The sequence below is a fragment of the Balaenoptera physalus genome, assembly GCF_965194825.1.
Source record: "Balaenoptera physalus genome assembly, contig: HAP1_SCAFFOLD_559, whole genome shotgun sequence".
NCBI lineage: Eukaryota > Metazoa > Chordata > Mammalia > Artiodactyla > Balaenopteridae > Balaenoptera > Balaenoptera physalus.
Window position 1 is genome coordinate 172,113 of NW_028126174.1, and position 24,558 is coordinate 196,670.

At 47.5% G+C, this 24,558-nt stretch overlaps 1 long non-coding RNA gene and 1 pseudogene across 2 annotated transcripts in view; one reads left to right on the plus strand and one right to left on the minus strand.

Annotated features, from left to right (window-relative positions):
* Positions 1-24,558, minus strand: part of LOC309653534 — a 250,798-nt gene that overhangs the window by 10,866 nt on the left and 215,374 nt on the right. The gene's annotated exons all lie outside the window — the stretch shown is intronic.
* LOC309653535 (thioredoxin, mitochondrial-like) overlaps positions 16,946-24,558 on the plus strand; it is a 29,033-nt pseudogene continuing 21,420 nt past the window's right edge. The window contains exons 1-2 of the transcript in view: positions 16,946-17,067; positions 17,759-17,871. The product of the transcript in view is annotated as a thioredoxin, mitochondrial-like (transcript). The remainder of the gene's footprint in view (positions 17,068-17,758; positions 17,872-24,558) is intronic.

A 24,558-nucleotide genomic window follows, 5' to 3' on the forward strand; every position in this document is an offset into this window, starting at 1 on the left:
GTATTGCTTCTAATGGTTGCCTAGTAACCGACTGTATGGGCTAGATCATACTGTGATTTTCACCACTGCGTTCAATTGCTTGGTATTGTAAGCGATGCCCCGATAAAACAAGGAGAAACATTTTGTAAGTGTCAAAAACTTTTGCGAACTACCTACACTAAAAAAAAGAAAGCTGGGGCTTCCCTGGTGGCTCAGTGGTTAAGAATCCGCCTGCCAAGGTAGGGAACACGGGTTCAAGCCCTGGTCCGGGAAGATCCCACATGCCGCGGAGTAACTAAGCCCGTGTGCCACAACTACTGAGCCTGCGCTCTAGAGCCCGCGAGCCACAACTACTGAAGCCCGCGTGCCCCAACTACTGAAGCCCATGCGGCTAGACCCCGTGCTCCTCAACAAGAGAAGCCACCGCAATGAGAAGCCCGCGCACCGCAATGAAGAGTAGCCTCTGCTTGCCACAACTAGAGAAAGCCCGCCGCAACTAGAGAAAGCCCGCACACAGCAACAAAGACCCAACGCAGCCAAAAATTTTTTAAAAATTAAAAAACAAAGCTGCATTTTATTACCTAATGTTTAAGAGAAAACACCTAATAGAAAGACTACATAATGGCAGTTAATTCCAAGGTGCCTTTGAAATTGTTTATGTTTCTGTTAATCACAATAGGGTCTAAAGGTATTTGCAGAATAGCAGCACACACGACACGTGAACCATGCCTGGTATGTGTGTGAACAAATTTCCAGGCTTCCTGAGAAATAATTACAAAATATGTGGCATTAAAACTGTTCCACAAATTTGAGTTGAGAACTTCAGGAAAAACATCATGAGCTAACCATGACCTTTATTTCACAGCAAGATATTCACCTGTCTTTCTTCTTGAGACGATCCTGGTTGATCCCCGCCGTCCCAAGGTAATTATTAACAGTGCTGCCTTTCCCTCTCAGAAGTGCCCCAATTTGGACAATAAATTATATGGCCGCTCGACTCAACAACCAAGATGGCCTAGGTTCCAGAACAACAAGCTAGGAATGCTAAGGTCCCAGACATGGGTTTCTGCATAAAGAAGAAGGAAGTTATTAAATCTGGAGAGCCTAACACAGCAAAGGTGGTGGAAACAGCCCTCGGTCAGAACCACGTGAATTGTCAAAGGAAGCTTCCTACTCTGCTGTCTTGAAATAATCCACTCCTTCCACACAGCCAACAAGTGTAATGACCAGGCCTCATCCTTCCCACTTCTCGGGGACGTCTGGCATTACTGTTTCTATAACACTCTCCTCCACTGGCTCATGTCACGGCCACAGTTATCCAAGTGAATGGGTCCAGAGCAATCCAGCTGCATACAACTTGTTGCATACAACTTCCCCCTGCCTCATCTTTCCCCCTGCAAAGCCACACATACATCTTCCTAAACCAAAGGTTTAGGAACTCATCACTCAAAATACATAATGGAAAACATCACTGCTCCGGAAAACACCCAACTCACTCCTTGCAGTTCCTGACTGAACCCCTGGTTCCTACACCAGAAAAGCAGAAAAGCAGGCGGTAGGGACTAATACCAGGTCAAGAATAAATTGTTAAACTACTGTAACCGATGCCATCTATGGTAGCAGAGTCACCCCTCCGCACCCAAGTTGTGCCCATCCTAATCCCCAGAACCTGTGAATATGGCAGGTTCCCTGGAGCGGGGGAGTTAACAGTGCAGATGGAATTCAGGTTGCTAATCTAACCCTAAAAAAAAAAGTTATCCTGGATTACACAGGTGGCCCAAAGTAATCAGGGGAGTCCTTTTAGTGGGGAAGAGGGTTTCAGGACAGCCAACGTCCAAGCAATGCAATGTGAGAAAGACTCAGCCATGGCTGGCTCTGAAGAGGGAGTAAGGAAGGGGCCAGGAGCCAAGGAACACAGGCGGCTTCTGGAAGCTGCAAGAGGCAACTGAAAACAAAACAAAACAAATATTTCCCCTAGAGCCTCCAGAAAATAAGTGTCCCTGCAGACACCTCAATTTTAGTCCAGGGAGAGCCGTGTTGGACTTGTGACCTCCAGAACCGTGAAGTACTAAACGTACGTCATCTTAAGCCCCTACGTTTGTGGTCATTTGTTCCAGGAACCACAGGAACCAAATACAGCCTCCTGCTTGCTGAATACCAGTTCCCTCTGTGCTATAACCCCTTTAAGAGGGATTATAATCTGGGCGTCAGGGAACGTACAGTGCAATCCATCTGTGGTCTCTATAGCTGCTTGAGAAGCTGCAGCATCAATGCTGGCTGCAGGGAGGACTTCAGTCACTCGGGGTGGGATGAGGGGGAGGCGAGTGGGAACCCCGAGAGTGAGCACCTCCTTAAGTTTCATGCCTCTCCAAGGGGGCTCGCTCACCTCACCCCTGTCGGGGCCTCACTTCCTCAGCATCTGGCCCCAACTCCCCCGCAGTGCCAGGTTTCGTGTCCTATGGCCGTGCTGTCTATTTCCTGATGAGGATTCTGTTCTGAAAACCTGCACTCTCCTTCCCAGTGTTTCACCCCTCAGCCCGTCCCTTTAGAGTCCAAGCGAGTCTTGTTGCAGGGGCTTTGGGAATGGACTCGCCCGTCCTGACTCATCCTTTGTGCCCGAGGAGCCCTGAGTCTCTGCGGCCTCTGGGCGGGTGTGGGGGTGGTGGTGGTGTCAGTGCCACCGTTTCTTCCTCTCTTGGGCATCACTCGTTAATTCCTCTGCTCTCCCATCTGCTCAGACCAAGCTTTATGAGATGCTCATTACCCTATAGAGACACAGAAGATCCGCTCAGCTCCTTTCTTCAAGGAACTCGTGATCTTTAAAGCAGGCGATGAAAACCCCTCATTTCCTACTCAACAAGCGACGCTGTGGGCCTTACAACTGAGGTTGAGGAAGTTCTTTGAGAGATGATGACAAGTGCTGGTGAGGATGTGGAGGAACTGGAACGCTCACACATCGTGGGGAGGAACATACAATGACACTGCCACTTTGGAGAACAGTCTGGCTGTCCCTCAGAAAGTTACACATGGAGTGACCGTATGGCCCGGCAATTCCACCCTGAGGAATAGACGCAAAAGAAATGAAGACAGACGTCCACACAAAAACCTATGAACAATGGTCACAGCAGCTCATTCATAAGAGCCAAAAAGTGGAAACGGCCCACACACCCACCAACTGATGAGTGAATAAGCAAAATGTGGTCTATTCATAACAACAGAATATCATTCAACAATAAAAAAAGAGTGAAGTGCTGACTCACACAACAACATGAATGAACGCTGAAAGCAGTATACTAAGGACTCCCCGGGTGGCGCAGTGGTTAAGAATCCGCCTTCTGATGCAGGGGACACGGGTTCGAGCCCTGGTCTGGGAAGATCCCACATGCTGTGGAGCAACTGAGCCCGTGCACCACAACTACTGAGCCTGTGCGCCACAACTACTGAGCCCACGTGCCACTACTGAAGCCCACGCACCTAGAGCCCATGCTCCGCAACAAGAGAAGCCACCGCAAGGAGAAGCCCACGCCCCGCAACGAAGAGTAGCCCCCGTTCGCCGCGACTAGAGAGAGCCCACGTGCAGCAACGAAGACCCAACGCAGCTAAAAATAAATAAATTTAAGAAAGCAGTATGCTAAATGAAAGGTCAGACACAAAAGACACATATTACATGATTCTACTTGTTTGAAATGTCCAGAACAGGCAAATCCATAGAGACACAAAACAGACTGTGTTGCCAGGGGCTTCATGGGTAGGGGAGTAGTGCCAACGGGCACAGGGATTCTTTTTAGGTGATAAATGTTCTAAAATTGTATTGTGGCGATGGCTGCACAACTCTGTAAATTTACTAAAGATCACTGAATTGAACATTTACAACAGGTGAATTTTGGTATGTCAATTATGCCTCAATAAAGCTGTTTTTTAAAAAACCTCTCTGAGATCCTTAAAGCAAAGATTAGCTATGTATATGTGCACAAATGTACAACAAAACATACAGTTACATTGTTATCATACAATCTAAAATCTAGAGACAACTTCCAATTTTTTTAAAAAATGAAAACTCTTTATTTGTTCTGTTACAAAGGATTTAAATAAGCTCACTGCCTCTAATGTCAAATGCCTAATTGCATAATTTAAGTTGGTAAGAGGCCTATAGATAGGCTTTCTCATTCAAATTACACCTGAACAATAAGTTTTATTCCATCAACTCATATTTATACATAACATGATTTTCAGCCGGTTTGAGATGAAAACTGAACACGTAAAACATTTCTTCTTATAGTCACAACAGAATCCAGAAGATGAAACTCACTAGAATATCCGCTTATTAGGACTCAAGAATCGTAACACCTGAAGCCCTAGTTTAAGTGGATTTTAAATTCAGTATAAGTGGATTAAGAAATCCAATTTTCTGGTGTCATACATGACAAAAGCTTCAAGAATGACAGTAAATTATATATTTTTAAATTGCCCAGTAGCTAATAAACCTGTTGTTGGGTTTTTTCCAGATGGCGTAAATTTCAGCCCTGCTTAGAAAAAAAAAAAAAAAAAAGACGTATGGAACTCACACACTTTAATGTCAGTTCATTTCTGTGAAAGTACTCTTCCATGTCGGACTGAACCATCATTATAAAATCAGAATTTTGTAGGGCTATTATTTTTCCCAGGTTCTGCAAAATAACATGGTCAAATCTGGTCAATCTTGGCAGCACACGTCACACTGGGCAGAAACAGGATCTAGGAAGATGGCAACAGCAAACACCGCCAGGCTGTATGTCTCACTGCAAGAGGAGGAAGCAAAGTCCTGGACCCTGACCTCCTACCACTTGCTAGCTGAACCCCTTCGACCCTGCGTATGAAACTCCTGACTGGAGCACCTAGACGGGTGTGTCCCCTATCTTAGTATGCTATGGCTGTTGTAGCAAATGACCACACACTCAGCAGCTTTAAGCAACGCAGACTGACTGTGTTACACTCTGGAGGTCAGGTGTCAACAGTGGGTCACAGGGTTGTGCTCCTTCTAGAGGCACCAGGGAGGGGAGAAGCTGGGTCCTGACCTTGTGCAGCTTCCGGAGGCCGCCCGCCTTCCTTGGCACATGGGCCCACATCACTCCAGCCTGTGCTTCACTGGGCACATCCCCTCTGATGCTCACCCCCTCTTCGTCCACTCCGACGTACCTCTGTGGTGACGACTCTGGGCTCAGGAGGATCATGTTCCCACCTGCAGATCCTGGAATCACATCTGCAAAGTCCCTTTTGCCGTGTGAGGTCACACGTTCAAAGGCTCCAGCATCAGGCCTGGGACGTCCTTCGAGGGCCATGACTCTGCCTACCACAAGTACCAAGGACCAACTTGAGAAATGTGAAAAGAACCTGGAGTCTATGAAACACGACACAAGAGTAAGGCACGGCGGAGGGAACAGAGATTGGAAACAGCAGTGTTCATTTTTACAACGTTGACCGGTGGTGGTAGTAGCCTTTCTCTGCTTTAGGCCAATCCACACATTTCTGCCTGTTTCTGGTGGCCTCTGGCCTCCACCTCACCATCTGTACAGAACTGTGGTCAAGGGAGCGGGCAGAGGTGGGCTCCGCCTTGTGAACTTCACGGTTCAGGCTGGAGCCCCAGAAGTGGAGGCAAGCCCGGCCAGCTCCTACTCACAGGAGCTTGCCTTGGAAGGCACACAAACTCTTGAGTCTTACCCTATCTAATCCTCCCACGGACTACGATCCCCACATCACAGATAAACAGACCGAGGCCAGATGATTTTCACAGGATCACACAGCTACGCGGCAGCAGAGTCCTAGACCGGCCCCTCGTCCACCGCACAGAAAGGCCATGGCATCTTCCTTCCTCAAAGGCTATGGGGTCAGCCCAGCCCCTAAATGCCTCCACTCTTTTTCCTAAAACACCCAAACCAGAAGCACGTGACCTCACAGCCAAGAGAAATACAACCACGAGATTCACAGCCCCAAATGGAGGCACAGTCGAGGCCCCCTCGGCAAGCTGGGCCCAGCTTTGCATGACGTGGCCCTGCCCACTCGGGGCCTCACACACCTGCCCTGCTCCCTCACCTAAGGGCCTTGCACCCACACGTCCAGCAGGTCCTTCTCAGGGCACACGGCAACACCCATACCTTCACCCCAGCTCTGCCCCCTGCAATGGGGGCCACTGGCACCACACCCGCCTCTCCGAAGAGCTAAAGTTCTCCAGGGGAGTGATATGCTTGTTCTCTACGACTCCAAGCCAGCTGAGCGCCTGGCACAGCACGTGCTTATGAAACGTGGGCACCGTGAATCCACATTCTTCACCTCCACGGGCAAAGCTGAACATGGACAAATGTCCCATGTCCTCTCCACAAACATTCTGGAACACAAGCATTTCCAAAAACTAGCATGTGCCAATACAGTTCTTCCTCCATATTTACAGGGAGCTGTATGTTCGCATAAGAGCCCCTCTCTCTTTACCCGTCTCTGCTTCTGGACCAGGAAGTTGTATAGGAGAACAGTGCAACATAACCAACTTACGTGTGCAAAAGAAAATTTTGTTGAAATGTGCCACGCTAAAAATTAGAATGTTGTAAACTACATTTTGAAAATACAAAATCAACTCTACTTTGCACCCTTGAGTGGAAGAAGAAACGAGGCCCTTTGGTCTTAATGTCACTACCACCACCATCATCAATGAGACATATGCAGCAGCACACAGGAAATTACAATCTCTGCGGAAATGCTGCGGATTCATTTTAAAACCAGATTTCAAGGCACAGTCCCACAGCACACGTCCTGTGTACAGTGGCAGTGGCAGTGTTGTGTGTGTGTACCTGTGTGTGTGTGTGAGAGAGAGAGAGACAAAGTGCATGCCTGTGCACATGTGTATATGTGTCTGTGCATATATAATATCTTACATTAAAAAAATCATGAAGTGGGACTTCCCTGGTGGCGCAGTGGATAAGATTCTGCACTCCCAATGCAGGGGGCCCGGGTTCGTTCCCTGCTCAGGGAACTAGATCCCACATGCATGCCACAACCAAGAGTTTGCATGCCACAACTAAGGAGCCCACATGCCTCAACTAAGGAGCCGGTGATCCACAACTAAGGAGCCCGGGAGCTGCAACTAAGGACCCCGCCTGCCACAACTAAGGAGCCCACGTGCTGCAACTAAGGAGCCTATGAGCCACAATTAAGGAGCCCATGAGCCACAACTAAGGAGCCCACCTGCCGCAACTAGGACCCCGTGCAAATAAATAAATAAATAAAAATAAAATTTTTAAAACGTCATGAAGTGAGGCTCCAAAACACCCTCGAGTCCCGAGTTTGCGAGCCTCAGTACTATGAACGTTTGGGTCCAGTCGTTTCTGGGGTGGGAGCTGCTGTGTGCATTGTAGGATGTCTAGCAGCATCCTTGGCCTCCACGCACTAGAAGCCAAGAACATTCCTCTTAATCTCCACCTGTGACAACCAAAAATGTCTCCAGACATTGCCAGATATTCCCTGGGGGACACAGTTGCCCCTGGTTGAGAACCACAGCTCTCAGCTACCAAAAAGTCCCCAGGATGAGTGTGGCCGGATTATTTAAAGCATACAGGGTCCCTGAAACCAGAACAATCTACTTTCCCAGATTATTATGAATTACAATGAGAATTATCTTTCTTTGAGGGGGTCTTAAAAACGCAATAAATTCTGCATTACACTTTGTTGACCTACATTCTGTTAAAACGACCAAAATGTTAAGTTCTTACAAAGGAAACCTTTCGAAGTCATTTTTCCACACAACGAAAGAGTCAGTATTTTACTGAGATGATTTTGAAGAGTCTAACAAAAATCAAAACTGCTTTCTTTCATTAGTCTTACACCGAAGCCTGTAATCAGGGAGAGAACGCAGCAGACAGTCCTGCATTAACCCAGATTCCATCTTTCCCTCGTTTGACCGAGATTTTCATAGGTTACACAAATATTACCTTTAAATTAGTGTTTATCTTCCTCCAACATGTGGACAAAGAATGAAATGTATTGCTGGAAACAGAGTCTACATAAAAGCTTTAATTTTCTCCTTTATCCAGAACGCCAATGAGAATTCTCAACGCTTTCGTCTACCTGACTCTTCCCCCACCACTAATGGCATAGAGCCTTTTGGGCAGGATCAGAGAGGAGTACTTCTGGGATCCCAGGCCCATGGCTCCTCTTAAAAACAACTGTGATCCGAAGCGAAGGGGCTCTGAGTGATTTCTAAGCTGGATCCTCCAGGTGGGCACGGAGTAGGGGAACGGGCCACGTCTGCCCATCGTGCCCTGAATCCTCCGAAAGCTCTGTGATCTGTTCCCGCCATCCCTCCAGGCTTCCATCCCACACTGAAGGCTGCATAAAGTGAAAGCTTCCTTCACAACTACTTTTAGAACCTGGGTAGAGGGGAGCTGACCCCGTACTCTTTTTCTCCAGAGTTTGAGAGGGAACTGACCGGTGCACATGACTAAGTCCAGGCCGTGAGGTGTCCAAGTCACGTCCGACCCCCCAACACACACACCCCCATGCTCAAAAACCACCGGCAGGTGAAAGCATCGCAAAACAAACTCTGCAGGGTGAGCCCAAGGTACGACGGAACTCCCGCTCGCAAGAGGGCCTGCTTGGTGCAGAAGGAAGCAAACCATTCCCCTGATTTCTACTCATAAAGCGTAAGAATTGGGGCAGCTTTTATAACGTCTTGGGACACACAATCCGTAGCATCTGTTCGGAGGGTCTGATTCCATACAGTTGGAGTCAGTGGATCTTTCTGGAAAGGGCGAGACAGGAAATATTTTAAGGTTGGTAATTGAGAATACAGCGTAGAAATTATATAACGAGAGAGAAAACAAATTTTCCCCAAACTTTCACTGACAAAAATCAAAATTTTGTGAATTCAAAATTTGCATTTCCTATCATTTTCATGCGTCATGAAATATTCCTCTGTGATGTTTTCCCCCCAATCATTAAATAATGTCAAAACCATTCTCAGCTGGAAGGCTGCACAAAGACAGGCAGTGGGTGGGTTTGGCTTGGGGGCTGCACAGGTGGACCCCACCTCCTGGGGGCAGACCCTGCAGGCCCAGCTCAGGGCCTGGGGAGGACAGAAGGCCGCGCAGGCAGCCGCAGGCAAAGACGAGAGAGAAAGAGAGAGAGAGAGAGAGAGAGAAAGAGAGAGAGAGAGAGGGGTAGAGAGAGAGAGAGAGAGGGAAATCAGACGGAGACATCACCGGAGCAAAGGGCTTTCTGAGCCCAAAACGCTATCTTTGTGTTGTCTGTGCTAAGAAACCTGTATCAGGGGACAACTGATATCTTCAAGTGTGAGAAAGGCGTGGTATTTTGTATATAAACGACACTGCTTACCCCCATAACTTTGCGCCTTTCAGTGTGGCTGGCTTGTGATAACTTCTTTTATGTGTTACACACACATAATTTGAATGCTGAGTGATCACAAATGGCCCTAGTTGTACATCTCTTCACCACGTCACTGGAGAAACCCTTATAATTCCAAAAGAGCACTGAAAGTCCTACAAACCAAGCTTAATAAACAGTAAAACATGTGATGCTAAAGTGGGATGCATCCACAGGTTAGCCACTGACTTTATGAAATGTACACCCAACTTGAGCAGGTGTCTGACAGATAAAAGTATGTTTTATTGACAGTTCTCACGAAACTGGTGTCCAGGTACAAATGTCCCCACCCTTTCAGCTCTGCACACAGCCTAAGACCATTGTGATGGGAACTCCCCAGAGGGCCTTTATCAACGTTCACAATTTTCATGCTTTCATAATGATCAGTCACAAACCCTACTTAAAGAGGTGACATTCTGTTTATATAAGAATCATCAATAGGGCTTCCCTGGTGGCGCAGTGGTTAAGAATCCGCCTGCCAATGCAGGGGACATGCGTTCAAGCCCTGGTCCGGGAAGATCCCACATGCCACGGACCAGCTAAGCCTGTGCGCCACAGCTACTGAGCATGCGCCCTAGAGCCCACGAGCCACAACTACTGAGCCCGCGTGCCACAACTACTGAAGCCCGTGCGCCTAGAGCCCATGCTCCGCAACAAGAGAAGCCACCGCAATGAGAAGCCCGCACACCACAACGAAGCCCGCGTGCAGCAACGAAGACCTGACACAGCCAATAAATAAATAAGTAAAATAAATTTATAAAAAAAAAAAAATCATCAATAGATCTTTAAAGGGGGGCTTTTAATCACGTTAAAGAAATGCAGAAAGAACAAAGAAAAGAAGGAGAAAGCCATGAGGATGGACTGAACAGGTGAAGTGAAAATAGTGTGGAAGTGTAAGGACAGAAAAGGGACTCCTCAGTACACATACACATAGAGTGTCAACTTTTGGACCATGTAAATGTTTTTTACATCCAAAAATATCCTTACTCTCCAAAGGTTCAGCAAAGAAGAAAGAGGAAAGGGAGAGGAAGAAAGAGAAAGAAAGGGAAAGAAATTTATTGTTCAAGAGAGATAAACCAAATACGGCAAAATGTTAACAACTGATGAATGTATTCTTTACGTTTTCCATGGGTTTGAAATTTTTCAAAATACAAAGTGGAGGAAAAGAACGGAATACAGCTTGGCTTTAACTGAGTTATTCTGCCCTCTGACACCAGCTCCACTGGCTACTATTTGTCTTCAACAAAACATCCAGTTCGGTCAGTCTTAATATTGAAATAAAAGTTCAAATTATTCTTATTTAAAAAAACAAAAACAAAAACCAAACCCACTGACTCGGCACTTGTGTCGAGCTGGATATTTCTGGTTCACCGTGCGAGTGTTACTAGTTTCTCCAAGTCTCTCTGGAGAGCCGGGCTGGCGTGCCCATCCTCCCCCTGCAGACTCTGTGAGGCCTGGCCTTGGGCAGGTGACCTCGAGTGTGGCAGAGTGAAAACCAGGCCAGAATCTCCACAGACATGATGCACCCCCGGATCCCCAGCTAGGACACCTCCCCAGAAAGTCTCACAGATCCCACAGGGTAGCAAGAGGCATATTTCTCGTGCTCCTGACTGAGCAAATACCTAATGATTAGTAGGAGTTAGGAATATATATTATTTTTGGCTGTGTTGGGTCCTCGTTGCTGCTTACGGGCTTCCTCTAGTTGCGGCGAGTGGGGGCCACTCTTCATTGCAGTGCGCGGGCTTCTCACTGCGGTGGCTTCTCTTGTTGCGGAGCACGGGCTCTAGGCACGCGGGCTTCAATAGTTGTGGCTCACGGGCTCAGTAGTTGTGGCTCGTGGGCTCTATAGCGCAGACTCAGTAGTTGTGGCGCACGGGCTTAGTTGCTCCGTGGCATGTGGGATCTTCCCAGACGAGGGCTCGAACCCATGTCCCCTGCCTTGGCAGGCGGATTCTTAACCACTGCGCCACCAGGGAAGCCCCCCAGATTAGCCTTTTAAACCCCAGTGAAAGCTGCACAGAACTTCTCATTCTCGCCCTTTGTTAGTGACCTGCTCCTTAGACAAGCCTTCCTGGAGGCGACATGTAAGAAAGAGCACTTAGATTCATCTCTTCCTTAGGGAAAGCACTTCCTTGAGAGAAACCCCGAATACCTCAGAGTTGTGCCAGACCTACAACCTCAACGTATGACAAGACACTCCCTGCACACGGGCTGAAGCCCGCTGGAAGGCTCTGGGCTATTTTGGAGACGAGTTTAAACCTCGGACTGAGCTTTACGGCTGGGCGGAGCACTGCTGTCTGGGGCCCGAGAGGACTCTCATTCTGGCTCCGGTCCTCTTAGTTTTCACCCTTGTGGGACACTTGTGTTGGTGAAACGCTTAGTTCTCCTAGTTTAGAGTTTCTTTTTCACACGTGATCTTCGAGGAGCTGCATTTTCCCTGGCACCTGGCTGATTCAGATACCACCTCAAGAACCTTTCTGGGCGGCTGTGACCTGGCCATGATGGAGAGCAGGGGCACGCGGTTGTTGGTTTTTGTACGAGAAGCTTGTGTTTGTGTGAGAATGTACTATTTCCCCCTTTCCAGGCACCACACCTGGCACCTAGGAGACCTCACCTAAGTCCAACCAAATAAATTAGAGAGTGAGGTTTAACAGAGGGTCGTCACGCTTGTACCTTACAACCACTGACAGAGCAGGAGAGCTGCATGCCACCAGCATGCAGGCGACACACCCTAATGTCTCTGCACACCCTGCCTCCTGTGGTTTGCTTTCAGTCCACTGGACGGGCTTGCATACCCCACCCAGGATGTGAGCTGGTCCGAGAAGGGCCGGGGGAAGAGGAGGAGAGAAGAAAGGACCCAAACCTCTTACTCACAATCAGGAAAACATACATTTGATTCCAACAGCTCCAGCATCCCTGCTGCCTTAAGAAGTGAGACCCACAGGGGCCTTCACGGTGGCAGAGATCGATGGCCGGCGCACCTCTAAGTCAGCTGATTTCCTGCTCCGTCCCCTCGTCCCACCCACACAAGACACTCACGCAGGCACCCAGAACAGTCGTAAATCAAGTCCAGGGCGGCACAGAGGCAGCAGGGACATTCAACTGGAATGCCAAGGCACAGGTGCTTGTCACCACTCACCGTGACTTCCAGACCCGTGAACTGCACTCTCCTTGCTCCTCAAATGGGGCAACAAGGCCTGGCCTACCTGTCTCACGGGGATGCACGGAGACGTGCTCCAAACCACAAAGCACGGCAACCGTTCACTATGATGAGCGCTGATGGGGGAGACAGGCCGAGGGCTCACGCTGCACTCGCCCGACGCGCGCCCAGGGACTGAACAGCTGAGCGGTCACAGCACGGGCCCACTGACAGCTTCTCGGGACACCACAGTTCCCTGCCATCTGGGGCTCCCGTACACACCAAACACACAGCGTTGTGCGGAATCCCATCCTCACTCTACAGTGCAGTCTGAGACAGTCTAGCACGTGGACATTTACCAGGTTTTAACTGTCCCTGCCCTAGCCCTCTTCCTAACTGTTCCCCAGTTTCTTTACGGGGAATTTCTTTTCCTCTTCTGTCTCACCCCCCATAGTGCTGGGAACAGAGGAGAAGTGACCATGGCACGAAGGAAGACCCAACTCCCTCTCACTCTGGTCTCTCCCAAGGATTTAGGAGCAGTCTTAGCACAGTGTTCACAAGCTCGTATGATTATGAACATCTGCAAAAGCAAGACATGTTACCATCAGTGATCAGGTAAGTCCTCGGCCCCTTGCACTCTCTCTCCCGACCAAGAGAGGACGAGGAGAAGCGGAGCCATCTCGATACATCCGCCCTGGCTCAGCGGGATACAGCTGTGAGATTCGCACACGTCCCCTTGTACGGCTGCGTCACGGCTGGCTGTGCCGGAATTAAGAATGGCTTCCAGAAATACTTTATTTTAGGACAAATTATCCAATGTCAGGGCACAGTGGGCAGTGCCAGATGGACTAGCATGATATAAACCGCATGAGGGCAGAGGAGAAACAAAACTGGAAACTATCAAAGCCAGAAGCTAGCCTATGGAAAATTCTTCCACAGAATTTTTATCACTTATCAAATCATTTGTCAATTTTTACCATTTATCTCATAAAATTACTAGAGACTTTCCAAAGTTTAAGAAGCCAAAAAAGTTCACACCACATTACCAATAATGGGCCATGAATCACCATAACAACAGCAGCAGCTGGTCACCAGGCTACAGGAAACCCTGAATGGTGTATTTCCTCTATGGAAAATGATACTGTAAAGCTACTGTCATAGAAAGAGGTCACACCTAAGAATACACAACTTAAGAAAAAAAATGGAAAAAAATAGAGAGGCATGTCAGGCCATGAATTCATTCATAAATGTTATTTTCCCAGAATGTGCTATCTGCAGTACCTGCCAACTTTGAAAAATTGTATAAGTACTTGCTCCCCTCAAAACCTGGCGAGGGCAAGTCCTTGTGGGAAGACTGCCAAGCTGGCTCTACTGAGCCCCTGGTCTAGCCTAGAGATGGGCACATGCTTCCAGGTCAGCCAATTAAATATGCACATGTGCACGGGCACACACACACACACACATACACACACACACACACACACACACACACTTTGAATCTTGAGGTACTGACACAGAACAGAGATGTAGTTGGAGTTTCTTTTATGGTCTTGGTTACACTGGCGTGATGATATCTCGTTCCTGCCGGAGTGAGAATTCTCAATTCTGCAGACTGTCCTTGATCCCTGCGGCTCCCAAGACTGGCCTCACTGCACCTCTTCAATTCCCAAGGGTCCACCTTAAGTCAGGCAGGAACTGTTTCTCTTGTTTAAAACCAAGAACCCTACAGGATACTCACTGGATCTACAAAGGGATTTATGTCTCCTGGTATACCAATATGCCCAAGATATATGTGCTTATGTGTGTGTATTTTATTAATAGGTTTGTATTTGTTTAAAATCGAGCTGTAAATAAAGTACACACAACACACATGCTTATAATTGCATGCAAAACATCAGGAAAAATACACAAGAAACTATCAACAGTGTTTACTCTGGGAAGTGAGATTATGAGGGAGAAAGAGGCTTTTACTTCTAACTCATACCCTTCAGTACTCTTTGAATTTTTAAGTAAATAAACAGCATGTACTATAATAAATGCATACAAAACTAAAAGGAGGGCCAAACCTACAGAATAAACTCTCACCCATGAGAAATGCTTCATCTCCTCTTGAATCTTTTTTCCCCCTTCCTTGTAAGGCAATTCCCTCTGACAATATTCACCCTGAGGCTCATCTCCGTCCATGGGTCAAGTTCAGTCTAACCACCCAGTGTTCCAAGGAGCAAGACAGAAACCTCTTTCTCTCAGAGAAGCAGAACTGAATTGCCAAATCTAGCCTTAGTAGCTCAAGCTCGACACACCGACTTTCCCACGTTAGATGCTTCACATTTAATGAATAAAAAAATTCACGAATGAATGAGTTGCACCATAATGAATGAGTTGGCCTTATGATCATTTGTTTCTACAATATTGAATTAGTACAGCTAATTATAGTTAAATTCCACCAAAAACACCTTTGCTTTTTTGTTTCGTTTTGTTCTTACATTTCTTGATTCCCAGCGTCCTTCTTTACCCTGGTGAGTGAAATTCTCTCTTTAATTGTTCGTTACTTACACCTCATACAAACAGCACATTCTTAACAAATGCTGGAGAGGGTGTGGAGAAAAGGGAACCCTCTTGCACTGTTGGTGGGAATGTAAATTGATACAGCCACTGTGGAGAAGAGTATGGAGGTTCCTTAAAAAATTAAAACTAGAACTACCATACGACCCAGCAATCCCACTACTGGGCATATACCCAGAGAAAACCATAATTCAAAAAGACACATGCACCACAATGTTCACTGCAGCACTATTTACAATAGCCAGGTCATGAAAGCAACCTAAGTGTCCACCAACAGACGAATGGATAAAGAAGATGTGGTACATATATACGATGGAATATTACTCAGGCATAAAAAGGAACAAAATTGGGTCATTTGTAGACACGTGGATTGACCTACAGACTGTTATACAGAGTGAAGTTAAGTCAGAAAGAGAAAAACAAATATCGTATATATGTATATATGTGAAATCTAGAAAAATGGTACAGATGAACCGGTCTGCAGGGTAGAAACTGAGACACAGAGGTAGAGAACAAACGTATGGACACAAAGGCGGGAAAGTGGCGGGGGGTGGTGGTGGGATGAATTGGGAGATTGGGATTGACATGTATACATGAATATGTATAAAATAGATAACTAATAAGAACCTGCTGTATAAAAAAATAAAATAAGATAAAATTCAAAAAAAAATAGTACATTCTGCCTTTATTACCAATTAGAAAGGAAAAGCAAAGTTAGAGACTGGGAGAAAATTAACGCTGCATTCACACTTGATTAGACTGATAGAAAAAGCATTTTTACATCCTTAACATGACAATGAGAGAGGGATACATATACAATATGTTAGACCAACTAATAGTAACAGTCCCTGGGGCTTGTCATTAAATTGGAGGGTTTTCCAAAGAACACCGCAAGCATTAGTGAATGCATAAGCATCTTCTCTCCCACTTTTATCCGTAAGAAAAACTACAGAGAAAAGAAATCCTGCCTAACCCACTGAATTTGGATTTGATTGTAATTAACTGTCCTTTCGCACCTGCTAATAGAAAACATTTTGCTATTTCTAAATTAGCACATATTGGAAGGGAAGATCATTTCCTGGGGCATCACTTCCCTCAGCTGCTCCAGCCTTCTACTAATGAGCCCAAAGTATTTAAATTTAACCCTGGCGAAGGAAGATTAACTTTATAAGGAGGAAAACACAGCAAGACAACTTCACAGTTGTCTGTGAAGGAGCCAGTGCCAGAGCTGGGCCTTTCTGGTTCACAGTTTCTCTCTGGCTTCACCTGCCAAATGACTTGATCTCTCCAGCACAAGACACAGATTTCAACAACCGTTACTTAGGGCACTGGGAAGCCCGGGCGGACCGTCTGGCTCCGACCGTGTCCTCTGAGTGTGATGCTCAGGGTCTAGCGTGCCTTGGTCCTGTGACTCAGTAGCCACCCAGGGTGTGGTTTCTTTGTAACCTGCACTCCATGCCTCGTCCTTTGTCCTGGTAACCCCCCTAAGACACTAGACCCTCTAGAACCCGAATCCTGCCTGGCACATAGTAAGTGCTCAATGCGTGTGAGCTCTGACAATGAAATAATGATGATGCTGATAAGCTACTATGATCTCTGTCCACAGGGTCCACAACTTCACTTCTTGTGCCAAATTCTCCCCAAGCTACACCTAGCACTTGTGGTATCTGTACAAACTCTGGATGTTCTGCTCTACTGCCAACTATGGATGTCTTCTAAGATTCCACCCAGAACCAAATCTATCCCCTGGCACCTTTCTGAGCCCACCGGGTCAGTCTAGTTCTAACTCAGCCTACTGTCTACATGGATTATCTGCAACTGATGGGACATGCCCTTCCCGTGAATTGCTAACAGGGGTGGATGAGAAGAGTCAACCGCCTGGTCTTCACCTGTTTGCCCGAGCACACGCAGGTGCCAGGCTCTGTGGGAGGTACAGGACTACACGACGAATGTGACGCAGCCCTGGCTGTGACACAAGAACAGTTTGGTGTGGAGAAACATATATCTATAGACTATCATAAAACAACAGAGACGTGCTTATAACAAACTGCCCCTGGCATATTATAAAACACAGACCAAAGAAAGCCATCTGGGTGGGAGACAAAGGCCTGCTGGAGAAGGTGATACAGGATCCAAGTTTTAAAGAAAACGCAAAGTTAGGAGGAAAAGGGAATAGGGACCATCACAAAATGCCCCTCGTTTATAACAGAAACTAGCCTTTCCCAAGTGCCCATGTACCAAGATTTTCACCTGTGTCCATCTCATCTCATTGAGTTCATTCAACTACCTTATAAAGTAAATAGCGTCAACTCCATTCTCCTGATTCAGAGACCAAGGCAGAAAGGTTACCTCGGCCAGGCTCCACACCCATTCAATGGAGGAGCCTCATTCCACCCTGATCCAAGTCACTCCCAGACCACGCAACTTCCAGGACACCTACGACCTTCGTGGGACCACAGTATCGTGACGAAGGTCACAAGAAGGGCTTGTGCCTTTAAACAAGTTCACACGTGCCCAAACATTCCTCTTCATCCCCAAACACAATCTCTCCTCTTCCTCGTTGCAGCCACTCAAAGGCCCGTGAAGGGTAAGAAAGTCAACACCCTAATTCCCTCTTGTCAGTCCCCTTCAACCTGAACTCTACCCTGCCCCTCCTCGGCCCTCCCGTTCCAGCACCATGTTCCCTGAGCGTCGGCAGCCCAGGACCACCACGCGCTCCACCTGCCCGCCGTCCTCCGCCCTAGCCGGCGCTGACGGCAGCAGCCCCGCGCCTGCCTCTCCCAAAGGTGCACCCACACCTCGGCATCCAAGCATGCAACTTCTCCCCTGGCCACCTCTACCCGCCAAAGGTTCATTGGTAGATAACAGACGTGCTCTGGGGTCTGGACACGTGACACAAAAAATATAAGAACAAATACCATTGAGGAAACTGATACATAAGACAGAGCTGGACGCTCCCGTCAACGCTTTACTATAAGAAAAGTCACATAAACCAGGCAGAAATTATTAAAACTAAGAGAGCAGCATGACTGTCACGAAGACAGGACCCTTGAGGGAGGAAAAACAAAACAGAACAAAATCCAGACAAAATAAATCAATCTCCATACATCATTATGTTTAAATAATTAACAGAACCCTCAGACACCAAACAGCACAGATGCGCCAGTGGTTAACACTTAAACTCCTCGAGTCAGCGTCCCGACCTCTCCATGGCCCTCAATGTCAGTGACCTGATCTCAGCTGCACAGATGCGCTCCCACCACCTCGAACGGGGGCACATCTTGAAGCTGCTCGTGGTCACAGAGAATCACGTCCCTTCCAAAGTCTTCAATGCTGCAAGTTCTACCATGCCACCCACCTCTCCCACGAGCGGTGCCACAAGCCCCCATGTGCCTCTGCAAACTTTTTAAGTATAAATTGAATTTAAGTTCATAGCAGCACTATTCAGAGTAGTCAAAAGGGAGCGATAACCCAAGTGTCTATCAACAGATGAATGGATAGAAAAAATGTGACTTATACCCACAACGGAATATGACTCAGGCTTGCTCGCTCTCTCTCTCTCTGTCTCTCTCTTTCTTTGGCTGCGCTGGGTCTTCGTTGCTGCGCGTGGGCTTTCTCTAGTTGCGGCGAGCGGGGGCTACTCTTTCTTGCGGTGCGCGGGCTTCTCTTCGCAGTGGCTTCTCCTGTTGTGGAGCATTGCTCCACGGCATGTGGGATCTTCCCGAACGAGGGCTCGAACCCGTGTCCCCTGCATTGGCAGGCGGATTCTTAACCATTGCTCCACCAGGGAAGTCCCTGACTCAGGCTTTAAAAGGGAAGTCTGACAAATGCTCCAACACGGAATGAGCCTCAAGGACATGATGCCAAGTGAAACAAGCCCATCACAAAAGGATGAATTCTGCATGATTCCACTCATGAGTCACCCAGAGTAGTCAAATCCATAGAGACAGACAGCAGAATAGAGGTTATCAGGGGCTGGGGGAGGGGAGGAAGGGGAATCACTGTTTAATGGGGAGAGAGTTTCCATTTGGGCAGATGGAAAAGTTCTAGAGATGGACGGCTGTACAACCATGTGAACGTAGTTAAAGCCACAGAAGTCTACATTTTAGAATGGTTAAAACGGTAAATTTTGTTGTATTTGTTTTATCACAATAAAAAAGGTAAACGAAATTTAAAGTTCAATTCTTCTGTCCCACGAGCCCCATCTCAGGTGCTCACCGGCCTCACCTGAACGGCTACCACGTGCCAGCACAGATCACTGAAGGTTTCCGCCCCTGCAGAAAGTGAGTGGCTAACATGGGTTAGTGGCTGCTGACCACGTTTCCCTGGACTAAGGAACTGGCCTGACTGGTACCTCGGAAAAGCTACATTCCCATATTGAACCAGCCCACTGTGCTATCCAGCGTGCATTCATTCATTCATTCATTCAGCAAGCATTGCTGAACACCATTCATCTTGGTGCCAGGCACTTGGTCTGAGTGCTGATAAATAAAAATTATCAAGACATTCTTGGCAGCTAACGCTTCCTAGGATGGCGGAGGAGCACACAGTTTAAAGAGAAATCACAATGTAACGCGACATGTGACCTTTCACCCACATAAGCCAAATGCTAACTGCCTCCGGACTTTGTTCTTTCCAGCACACATTCCAGAATGCTCTACGTTGCTCAAGGGCCAGCTCCCTAACCCAGTGCAGGCAGGTCACGCTGCACCTAGACTTCTGCAGAGTCTCCACTTCTCTCCTCCCCACCCAAGAGCTCATCTTCCCTCCCACTGTCTCAAAGGAAGAATTAGCCTTTACCTTCCCAAAGTTAATCCCGCCAACACTTCTTGATTCCATCCTCTCCTGCCTGTTCTGGGCCCCTCTCCATCCTCATCTCTTACCTCTCCGTATCCATAATTCCAAAGGACCCCCTACCCTTAGGCTACAGACAAGCTCAACTTGCTCTTAGTATAGGGAAAGCCAGGTTGTCCTCTCCTTTCCAATCCAACAGGGCTAGGCAAACTACTTCGGAGAAAGGCCAGGTAATAAACTTCGCAGGCTTTGCAGATCACAGGCCGTCTGTGCTGTATATTGCTCTTTACCCTTCTTTCACTACTCTTTAAAATGCAAAAAGCGTTCTTAGCTTGGGGCAGGGTGGAGGTGTACAGGGATCTGGCCCGTGGGACACAGGGCGCCAGCTCGATCTACATGGTACTCTCAGATCATTTTTTCTTAGGTACAGTTTTTGATGTGTCTCTTCTCTGTCCAAAAAGACAACACTTGGTGGTCTCCTCTCTTTCCATAGAGTAGGAAGGGTGGGCCTTCAATACCCCAACCCACCCTCTGAAAGTCCCAGCTCCCTCTCCCCTTCAAACACCTTTGAGCACCACCCAAATGGCCCACTCCGTGCCACCCTCCTTGTCCTGCCACCGGGCTGCGACCACACTGTCTAGTGATCCTTGCCCAGATCCATCACACGTGCAGAGCCCCGTGCAAACGCCACCACGTTTACAAAGATCACTGTCTCCGGTTACAGTGACCTTCCTGGGCTGCCACTAACCCAAGCTTCCCTAACCTATCGTGCCATCTCCCCAAGACACCGAGAACAAGTTATTCCTGATATGCTACAGTTGCTCAACGAAGGTTTTCTTAAAGAATGACAACTCTCAACTTATACAACATTGTAACTCAACTATACCTCAATTAAAAAGATTAAAGTAAAATGCACCTGCCCACACAAAGAAAGAATGAGAACTCTCATCTCCACGGGGGCATCAGAAGCAGAATTTGAGCTGTTCTCACCTTGATCACCACTAAGCACCACCACAGCAGGGCTGCACAATTCCTTGTCTGACCTGTGAATCAGAGAACCGGTTCCATTCCTCTGTCTACTGGGAGTGCCTCTCAGGAGAGGGCATACCCCATAGGCCATCACCAAAGTCACCTATTTTTATATGATCACTGCTATGGACTGAACGTTTGTGTCCCCCAAAATTCAGACGTGGAAACCTACTCCCCAGTGTGACAATATCTGGAGGTGGGGCCTTTGGGAGGTGATTAGGTCGTGAGAGCGGAGTCCTCAAGAACAGCAGTAGTGCCCTTATACATGAGACCCCAGAGAGCTCCCTCAGCCCTTCCACCGGTGGGGACACAGCAAGGAAATGACCATCTGTGAACCAGGAAGCAGGTTCTCACCAGCCACCAAATCTGCCTGCACCATGATGCTGGACTTCCAGCCTCCAGAACTGTGAGAAATAAATTTCTGCGGTTTATAAGCCAGCCAGCTTACGCTATTTTGTTCTAGCAGCACGAAGGGACTAAGACAAATCACCCCTGAGCAAATTCAAAGCTCTCAGGTGTCTGGGTAGTCATCAATGTCAAGACCAGCATCAATTAACAAGCATCAGGGGTTAATGCTCCTCAACACAGCCGAAGCCTTTCACAACACAGTGCAGACTGCAGGCAGGTCAAGGTCATTCTCCCACTCACTCCACAGGTACTTAGTAAGCACCTACTATATGCCAACACAGTGCTGGAGAGTGAGGTACAATAGGAAGCAAAACTGCCTCTAACAGCAAACTCTTTAATACAGCCAAACAAGAATGCGAGGACATTTCTGAAACCAACATACACAGATCACGCAAGACAGTACACGCCTCAACGGTAAGGACCAAGATCCCTGAGACGCCCCACCTGGCCACCACGCTGTGCTTCGCTCCAAGTGAGCGCTCAATAAATACCGGCCACACAGAACCGCGCTCCAAATGATTACATCAAAAGCCTTCGGTAACTCTGGAAGGAATTAGGACTGACCTTTGAGTAATTACTTCAAGACTGAAAAAGGAACAGCAGCAACGCAGAGCCTCAAAACCACTCCAGGAATAATCAAAATAAGAGAAAGATGTTTGGGAAAAGATTCTGCACTTCAGTTTCTGTTAAAGGGAGATGGCTCTCATCCTTCAAGCAGAAGAGAAATTAAAGTCATCGCCTCAATCCAATAGCTGGAAAGTGTCTTTATCGTGAAAATTCAATTAGCAGTCTGTGACCTCCACGTCACTTCTCCGTCTGTAGCTCCACTCCCTTCCCGCTGAGGTTAAATGCACCACAGAGGTCAGGAAGCGCCCCATTTAGAAGATGCGCCCTCGCCTTTTTAGAATGAGCTGTGCTTTGATTTTACACCTACGCTAAAGAGGCTGCTGGGTCAACGTTTATACAAGGGTTCCGTGGAAATTATTTCGCAATTATTACCTGTGTGTACCAAACGGAACTTATTTAAGTTTCCAGGGTATTGGCAGTACGACACCACCACCACATGATAAAAGTGCTCAATTCCAATGCTTGGCCAAACAAGAATTGTCCAATACACTTAAAATCTGATAGCTTTTATGTAACAGCCACTTAATAACTATCATAATACCTGCTTGTAAGGTACTTTAAAACATAGAGGGCGTGGACTGAACTCATCATGGGATAAGAATGCCTGTTCCTGTGCACTTCAAGCTGTCAGACTTCATGAAAGATCACGGCACAGCTGGGTATCTGACTGGTATAATATGGGTGCCAAGGCGCTCGCTGGCTAATTCAGGCTGATCAATTTCAAGCCATTCTAGTGTAAAGAGTGAATTATTCATAAACGTTTAGGGAATAAATCATATGACCTTAAACATTCATGCCCCCCACCTCAATTTCACCAATCTTTGTCACCGATACTCTACTGCTGGTCTGTTAAATGTACATCACTGTAATCCTCCCACACCCATGATTCCATTCAAACAGCTCGCTCTAAATAGTCTTTTCACAGTAGGAATGTACAGAGGTACGCCTGGCTACAGAACTTTATACAGAGACTAGTCTATCTATTTATACCCACACAAAGAGAATACAAAGCACGCCGTTCATGAATACTAAGCGCTCAGCATTAATGACACCCCTTAATGATGGGTCTGCTGACCTCTAAGCCAGTGATACACGAAGCACGGATCTGGGCTGAACTCAACCACAGCCAGAGGGGGTCTGCTGGGTGCTGCCCTCCTCTCCCAGGAGCACCAAGTACGACAGCCACAAGCAGAGCCAGTGACCAGGTCGGAATTTCTGGCAACTTGACCCTTCTGGCCTGGTAATTCAGCATCCCTCATGTTTTCAAAATACCACCAAGCATCACTCTGTCCTTACTTTGGGTCTACCGTGTTCGAGGCAGTCCCTTTTTTGCCTTGGAAATTGCGCTGGCCTTAGTGCCGCCTAACACGCATCAGGAATGTCCACAGAGGAGTCCAGAGCAATCTGACGATTTTCTTTGTGCTTAGAACTTGAAAACTGCATTTTCTCAACACCGGGAAAAAGGGAAGTATGTCTTTTCATTGAAGATTTTCACTGAGAAGGAAACCAAAGCTTCGCAAAAACTGTCTTCCCAATTTATCTCCCTAACATCAGAACATTTCTCTGAAGTGTAGCACTGACATTTACAAAATTTCATTTAGACACCGTTAAGGACCATAAGGTTTCTCTGAAAAACCAGAGGGGAGGGGGAAGGGAATGCATGGTTACAAAATAAGAAGGTAGAGAAAACCATCCCAAAGGACGCAGAAAGGAAACACGCTCTCCCATATCCGACACACCTGTGTCAAGTGTTCACGCTATTAGAGCTGAACCGTGTCTCCCCAAAGCTCAGATGCTGAAGCCCCAACCTCCCAGGACCTCAGAATCTGGCTGTATTTGAAGACAGGTCTTTAAAGGGATGATTAAGTTAAATGAGGTCACTAGGGTGGGTCCTACTCCAAGAGGACTGGTGTCCTTGTAAGAAGAGGAGATGAGGACACAGACACACACAGAGGGACAACCACGTGAGGACACAGGGAGGAGACGGCCGTCTACACGCCCAGGAGAGAGGCCTCAGGAGGAACTAGCCCTGCCCACACCTGGATCTCACATTCCAGCCTCCAGCACAGGGAGGAATAAACGTTTTGAAGCCTGCCCCACCCTGTCTGTGGCACTTTGTTACGGCAGCCCTCGCAGACTAATTAATACACGCTATGCCATGCTCTGTGCCAGGCCCTGCTCTCGCTCCGAGGTATGGACAGAAAAAGCAGAAGGGAAGAGCTTTCAAGGTTGGTCTTGCCCCGGGCCCTCGTGTGTTTGGGTGGAACTCCGCTTTTTTCTCTACGCCTCTCTTTTCTCACCTGTATAATGGGATAATATGACATGAAGGCCATCATTAGGATTTCCTGAGAGAGTGAATACACAGTACCCAACAGAACTCCTCATACATCCCAAGCATGCAATGCACACTATCGTTTTTAAAACTGGGCCGCACCCAGGCCAATTCAACCTGTCTCTATGAGGTAGGAATTGGGCACCAGAAAAATCTGTAAAGCTCCTGGGGGCTGGGGCAGAGGTGGGCACACAGGTGGAGCAGAAAGATGAAGATCAGGAAGCCCGCCGGGCCCAAAGGCTTTTTTACCTTGAATCTCACGATGCCGTTGTTAAATCCACAC